This window comes from Octodon degus, unplaced genomic scaffold (genome assembly GCF_000260255.1).
Source record: "Octodon degus isolate 3935 unplaced genomic scaffold, OctDeg1.0 scaffold00140, whole genome shotgun sequence".
Taxonomy (NCBI): domain Eukaryota; kingdom Metazoa; phylum Chordata; class Mammalia; order Rodentia; family Octodontidae; genus Octodon; species Octodon degus.
In genome coordinates this window covers 1,260,846-1,268,648 of record NW_004524716.1, presented here as the reverse complement: position 1 = coordinate 1,268,648, position 7,803 = coordinate 1,260,846, and the positions used below count along the sequence as shown (strand labels likewise).

The window sequence follows — 7,803 nt, the reverse complement described above, 5'->3', positions numbered from 1 at the left end:
ATATAGGGAGACGGACACACAAGTATTGAATCAGATTAGGGCCTAATTTTCTACTTTCTTATTCTACGCTGCACTAATAGGACCACTGTGAAAATAAAAGTATGTGTTTTCTGCCCAGAATAATTATATTAAAACCATATTAGATGGCTGTTTTCACTGCAGCACGTAGGGCTTATCTTCAGCCAAAGAGCAGCGGGGTTATGGTCACCCACTAGGAGCCCACACAGAGTTCAGAAAGTGCTCTTTGTGCCTTGTTTAAGGAAACAGCATGTGGGTGGATGCACAGAATCTCGAGCCTTCTCTCCCGCCCTGGCAGCACCTTCCAGTTCTCTGGGACAGACCAAGCTGTTTAGTCTTGGGGACAGACTGCTCTGGGTCAGGGCCACCCTCAGGTCACCACAGGAGTACACTAAGGGTGTCTGGAAGTGGCGGACATGCTTGCGCTCTCTGCTCCCCACTTCCTAGAGCAGAATGGAAGGCAGCCGGTGAAGCTTTTGGCCCAGGAGACCAGACGTGAAATAAAACCTATCTTCCAGCAGGTATTCTTCTGGCTTTTCCTTCCAGTGGGATTGTGACTGTAGGACTGGGTTTACACATTGAATTTTAATTTTGTACACACCCTGAAAGGCCCCGGGGCAATGGGGGTGTTTGAAGTGAACACTAGTCCGAGTCCTTTACCTGCCAATGGTTCGATTAAGCTGCTTAGGTCTGTTTCTACCATCCTGTCTTTCAAATATTTATGTGGCAGATTATGGGCGAGCTTCAAAGGCAAGGAAATGCAAATCTGCTCTATAAATCATAGAATAACACAGCTGCTGTCTTCCTTGGAGTGACAGCTTACGAATGCCAGCATTTCTGTCTGCAGAAGGGGTAGTGGGAAATGGGCTTCTTGTGTGCAGCTAGGCCTGGTGTGTGTGTGGGACCTTCTGCATGCTTACCAGATCCCTTTCTAGCAAGTGGGTAGGCGTGGTGTGTGTGTGTGTGTGTGTGTGTGTGTGTGTGTGTGAGAGGTGGGGGAAGGGGTGGGAAGTTCTAACCATATTTACATTTTTGCAGCACAGCATATTTTACTTTTTTTTTTTTTTTTTATTGACCCCACAGTTAAGGAGTTAATTTATTTTGCTAATTGTAAAGAACTGTGGAGAAATTAAATCTCACCTGAGATCTGAGGCATTCTGGAACTAGAGTTGGATGTGACTCATTTTGCAAAAAAATGTACCTAGAATGTGAAGAGGAGAAAAGTCAACAAGCAAAGTCTTGGACAACTTTGAAATGAATTTCATTTAGCTTCAATGAATAAAAAAGAAATTGTGCATTGCAAATGGTTATGCAAATTAAGTTTTGCCCCCGGGGTCTTCACAATCTGCCAGCAGAGGTCTTCGAGGGCCAAAGATGAGGCTTTGGCGGGCTCCTTTTGGCTACTGCCAGGAACATGTGGGTTCAGTGCATCGGTGCTCAGCCACACGTGAGCATCCACCAAGACCAGCACTGGGGTTTATGGTCCTTACCGCCAGCTGCTTTGGGGCCTGGCATGGTCTTATGGAAATACCTGGGGCACTCTACAGTCAACAGGACAAAGAGTCTCAGGGGCAAACAGTACAAAGAGGAGCTGTGCTGGCAGGGCTTGCCAGGTATTAGTCACGATTCCATAGTAAGTGACTCAAACTTAGTCAATACGGGGAATTTTCTGGGTTGTAAAAAGGAGGGTTGAATAGCCAGATCACAGAAAAGAAAGGGACATGATTGGGCCTGGAGACAGCTGAGACAAGGTCTGGAATACTGCCTGTGCTCTCTTCCATCACCTGTCTTTAAATGTTTCTCTCTGTTGGTTTCTAACATAGCTGCCAACAGCTACGCAGTAGATTTTTGCACCTGACAACTTTTGTACTATGGGGACTTATTTTGAATAATCCCAGGGAAAAACTATATTTTGTTCAGCTTGGATTGGGTGCCTATGCCTAGATCCATAGACAGTGGAGAAGGGAGAAAGGGTCATGTAAAAACACAATAGTTCTCAAGGTAGTCTTTTTTTTTTTTATTATTTTTTTTATTTTAGAACAGGGTCTACAGGGTCTTACTATGTAGATTGGACTGGTAGTGATTCTCCCATGTTCAGCCTCTCAAGGTAGACTTATTAGGCAAATGGTGGACTTCGATACCTATGATGACTGGGCCTATAGCAGCTTTGGTGGTGGCAGAGGGTCCCGTGGCAGTGCTGGTGGCCATGGTTCCCGTAGCTAGAAGGAGCTGCCCACAGAACCCCCCTACACAACCTATGTAGGAAACCTCCCTTTCAACACAGTTCAGGGTGACATAGGCGCTATCTTTAAGGATCTCAGCATAAGGAGCGTACAGCTAGTCAGAGACAAAGACACAGACAAGTTTAAAGGATTCTGTTATGTAGAATTCAGTGAGGTTGACTCCCTCAAGGAAGCCCTGATATACGATGGTGCACTATTGGGTGACCGGTCACTTTGTGTGGACATTACAGAAGGCAGAAAACAAGATAAAGGTGGCTTTGGATTCAGGAATGGCAGACCAGATGACAGAGATTACAGGGATGACTTCCTAGGAGGCCGAGGAGGCAGTCGCCCAGGGGACCGACGAGCAGGACCTCCCATGGGGAGTCGCTTCTGAGATGGCCCACCACTGCACAGCTCCAACATGGACTTCTGAGAACCCACAGAAAAGGAACGAGCACAGAGACCACGGCTCCAGCTCAAACCTCGGACAGTGGCAACAGCCCTCAACCAAGTAGCCAACCCCCAACATCTTTGGGGGAGCCAGGCCCGGAGAGGAAGTCGTGAACAAGGAGCAGGAATGAGCATGCAGCGGGAATGGGGTGTGGGGAGTTAGAGCGAGACCGCAGCCAACAGCCTGGACCGGCCACCCCGCAGACACCGTTCCTGTACCTGGCACTGTCCTCCTTCCTTACAGTGGAAACACCGAGCTTGTGAATGCATGTCAGCTGTTAACGAGTGGTTTTTAGTACATCCTTGGCTTTGCTGTACCTAGCTAGTGCCTGTTTTGTGCTCTTTAGTTTTTTCCTTCTCTGTTTTCAATACCTAAACAACTATTTCTTCACAATGTTCCCAGCAGATGACAGGCAATCCGATCTAAAAAACCAAGATTCCAAAACCTCCAGAATTACTTTTTCGATGCTTTCTTGTCTTTCTTACCTCTAGCCAATCCATCATCAGTGCGTAACTACTTTTCCTCTGTCCCATGGGTCTGCTTTCCTTAACTTTGCCCTCTCCACCTTCAGCAGCTTCTAATAGCTGCATTTGCCAGTGAGCATCCTTGTTTATTAAATAGATCAAATAATAATTATAATGTCTGATTTACAGTTACACATACTGCATGTTCAACGTGTAACTTTCTTTCTTGTAGGACCATTTTCACTCATTAAGCAGTTATAAGGTGCCATCATTTACAAACAATTTATATTTTAAAATAAGTTAGAAGACATTCAAGGTTATTTCTTTTTTGTTTTGTTTTGTTTGGTACTGGGGATCAAACTCAGGACCTTGTACTTGCCAGGCAGGCGCTTATGCTTCTGAGCCATCTCCCCAGCCCTCAAGATTATTTCTAAAATTACTTTCTCAGGGCTGGCCAAATAGCTCAGTGGATTAAAGCACCTGCTTAGGCAGACACAGGGGCCAGGAGTTCGATCCCTGGGCCTGTCATGCCAGCCCTGCCCCTGGGGCGCACTGAGAAGTGATTGAGACTGGGCGTGGTGGCATACACCTGTAATCAGAGCCCTGGGGAGGCTGTAGACAGGAGGATCACTACGAGTCTGATCTATGCAGTGAGCCCTTGTAGACGCTATAGACCCTGTAGATCCTGTCCTAAATATGAAAATAAATAAATAAAAAAAATTACTTTCTCTTATTTGCATTCTAATATGGTACTACAAGATAGCAGAGAAAGCAGTGGAATTATACTTAATGGACCAAGAATTATAGTAGGAGTTTTTTTTTTTTTTTTTTTTTTAACATATGAACATTAGCTGTTATGGGGTCATCAAACTCCATAAAAGGTCAGATACTAAACATTGTAGATGTTGTGGGCTGTATAGTCCCTGTCACAACTATTCAGTTCTATCATTAACGTAATAGCTACAGAGAATGCATATGGGTTAGCATACCTTTGAAGTAAGTCTTTAAGATCAAGTAAAGTTCTCTTGTCTTGAACATATTCACAATTTTTCTGGCAAGCGTACTTTGCTTGCATTTTCTATAAATGTTTGGTTCAGCATAACAATTGTTTCTTAAAAACTCTGCTGAGATTTTTATTCAGCTCACATCAAATTGAGAGCTCAATTTGGAAAGAATTGACAGTTATCAACATGGGGGCTAATTCAATACACAAACATGGTGTGTTTCTCCATTTTTGGAGCTTTTAAATTTTCTTTCAGCGGTTTTTTGGGTAGGTTTTAATGTACAGATCTTGCACATGCTTTGTTAAATTCATTCATATATGCTCCCTTATTCTGATAGTTATAAACGGCATTTAAAAATTTTGTTTTCTACTTGTTTGCTGTTAGTATATAGAAATGTAATCAATTTCACATATTGATATTGTATTCTGCAATTTTACTAATTACATTTATTAATGTAACATTATTTTTTGCGGAAAGTTGTTAGTATTTTGTAGTTACACAATGTTGTACTATGTGATTACAAAAGTATATTTTTTCTTGCTCCAGTTTGTAAGCTGTTGATTTTTTTTTTTTTTTGGCACTAATTTTTCATGTCTTATTTGTTTAATTGTTCGTTTTTTAGTCCACTGGCGAAAACACCAATACAAAACAGAATTTTAAAAACTGGTAAAAATTCTTACTTTAATTCCAGGGTATGCTGAGTTCGGAGCAAGCCTGGGTTACGGAGAGAGTTCAAGGCCAGCACAAAGCAGATAGTGAGAGCCTGGCTCAGAAACAAGACAGAACAACAGAACTCCACAAATACCCGAGCCTGATATTAAGAAAAATAAAAATATGAATGAGCCCATATACATTAAAGAGATTCGGGTCCTGGTTTAAAATCTTCTGAAAAACAAACTGAACACATAGGTAGGAAAATAATGCCTTCTTCCAAACATTAAGCGATGAAGTAACACCAATTTTAAAGAAAATCTTTCAGGAAATAGAAGAAGAAATGACTCCAACTCATTTTACGAAATCATCTTTACTCTGATATCAAAACTAGACCAAAGACATTAAAAGAAAATTATAGAGCAACATTCTTCATTAACATAGTTAAGAAGTCCTTAACACAATATTAGCAAATAGATTCCAGAGATATAATTAAAATGTGATAATACATTATTACCGAGTTCCAAGAATGGTTAATTTGACATTTGAAAAATCAATCAACGTAATTCAATACTTTAATAGAATAAAGGAGAAAAACTATGATTATTTAAATCAGCACAAGAAAAATCATTTGGTAAAATTCAATGCCCCATTATGAATTTTTTAAAAAGCTCAGCAAACTAGTGAAAAAATACTACTGTAGCAGAGAACGCCCCCCAGCCAGTCTGCTGGTTGCCAGGCGGTAGTTCCTGTTACAGTTGCTGTGACTGCTGCCTCCCGAAAGCAGCAGGCTACCCTGATGCATGTTGTAAGAACCACTCGACGACAGCCAAGTACTCTGCCCCTGGACTGTAACCCTCCCCTCGCTGAGCCTTCAGGGCCTGGCATTTTGAGGGACAACTGATTCTCTGTCAGTTCCAAGTTAAATAAACCTGCCTCTGAATCCTGGGTGTTGTTTGCCCCTTGTACTGTAGCCTAAGAAAGGAACTTGTGAGAAGTCTGCCAAGTTCTCCTATATTTCTTTCCTTCCTTCCTTCCTTCCTCCTTCCTTTCTTGTTTTCTTTCTTCTTTTCCTTCAGTTTTACAGGAATTATAGGTGTCTTGGTTACTTTTCACTCCTTGCTTAAACAAAATAACCCACACCCAAAATTAAAGGGGGAGAGGTTGGCTTAGTTCACAGTTTGTGGAGGTTTCAGTCTATACTGGCTGGCTCCCAGGCAGAGTGGCAAAGGGCAGCAGTTCATGGCAGCAGAAAACAGTGAAGAGCAAAGGGAGGGGCAGCAGCTGCAGCTTCTAGCCAGCCTCCTCCGCTCCTGTTATGTGATAAACAAACTACCCTGGGGTCGGGGTGTAGAACTCACTATGCCCTCCTTTTGCACAGGATAAGGATGTTTATAAACTAAGAATCCTTTTTTTTTCTTTCAAACTAAGAATCCTGACTTTCTGCTGAGTCATTTAATTAAACTTCTCAACCTCTCAAGTTGACACAATGTATCAACCAGTACAATTCACCCCTTGTCAATGTGGTGAATTGTCAACGAATTATAATACATATATAATTCTTTAAACCAGTCTCCAGATACAAGGACATGCTTATTAGGGCAGGCCAAATAGCTCAGCAGATTAAAGCACCTATAAGCAGACACAGGGGCTGGGATTCGATCCCCAGGTCTGCTGTGCTGGCTCCGCCCCCAGGGCACACTGAGACAACAATTGAGACTTGGTGTGGTGATGCATGCCTATAATCCCAGTTCTTGGGAGGCTGTAAACAGGTGGATCACTACGAGTCCGATCTAGTTGTGAAACCCTGACCACCCTGTAGCCCCTTCCCTAAAATACAAATAAAACAAAACAAAACAAAAACCCACCAAAGACAAGCTTATTAACATTTTGCAACTTGAACATTGTATTACATTAGAACCATATTTTGCCCCTGGGCAACCCCCCTTCCCCAAAGATTCATGCACATCCCTAAGAGTTACCAAAGTCTAACATTTTCAGCATGCTGAAAAGTCCTTAAGGCAAACTCTTAGCTGTGAGCCTCTGAACAAATGAAAATTTAGATACTTTCAACATTCAAAGCCACAAGATAAACATTACCATTCAAAAAGGTATACACAGGAGGATGCTACAAGCCATTGAGACCAAAACAAGTCCAAAATCCAGAAGGGCAAACATTACATCCTGTAGTTCCACTTGGAACATCTGAAGCAATCTGTGATGAGTCGTGAGCTCCAGAAGCCTTACATGGCTCCACCCCTACCGCCCTTCTTCTGGTAGCTCCCAGGGCTTCTCTCTTAGGTGAGTTTTACTCCCCCTGTGCAGTTTGCCATAGATGATCCATGTTCCTAGATTTTCCAAACTTCTGGAGTTTCCACAGTATAGGCTTCTCACTCACAGCTTCACATACTGCCCTCTCGGGGGCACACTGCCTGACTCCCAGGCTTCTGAAATCTAGGTGGAAGCCTTCTTAACCTCAGAATTCCTGCATTCTTCAGGTGTCTAAAACCAGCACCACACGGGTGATGCCAAGGTCTGCTGCCAGCTGGAGCAGCAGCCAGGTTTTCTTCTGTCTTGACTGTATGGGATTGAGTTCCTGGATCTCTGAGCACTCTGACCCTGATTCTGAGGAACAAATTCTCTATGCCAGTGCCATTCTGGAACCTGGTGTGGCCACCACCTCCATTCTGGAACATGATACTCTGAAGTTTTCTCCTCAAAGCTAAGTCCCCCACCTTTGAGATTCTGAGGCTGCAAAAGGCAAGAATCTTGCACCTCCTGTGATGCCCTCAGGGCATCTTTTCTACTCTCCTTTTCCTCTTGGGTAATGGAGATCCTCTCAGGTCTATCTTTGCATTACACAGCCTTACTTGAGCTTTCTTTCTGGCCAAACTCACATTTCAAATCATCCTGCTGGGCTCTTTGCTCTTGATTCTCAACATATATCTGACTGAAAGTTCCCATCAATAGCCATGCCACTGCCTCAACAT

At 43.0% G+C, this 7,803-nt stretch overlaps 1 pseudogene across 1 annotated transcript; it reads left to right on the top strand.

Annotated features, from left to right (window-relative positions):
• The first annotated feature begins 2,142 nt into the window (after positions 1-2,142).
• On the top strand, positions 2,143-3,048 carry LOC101585648 (annotated as a pseudogene). The gene has a single exon (XR_192763.2). The product of XR_192763.2 is annotated as a eukaryotic translation initiation factor 4H pseudogene (transcript).
• The last annotated feature ends 4,755 nt before the right edge of the window (positions 3,049-7,803 follow it).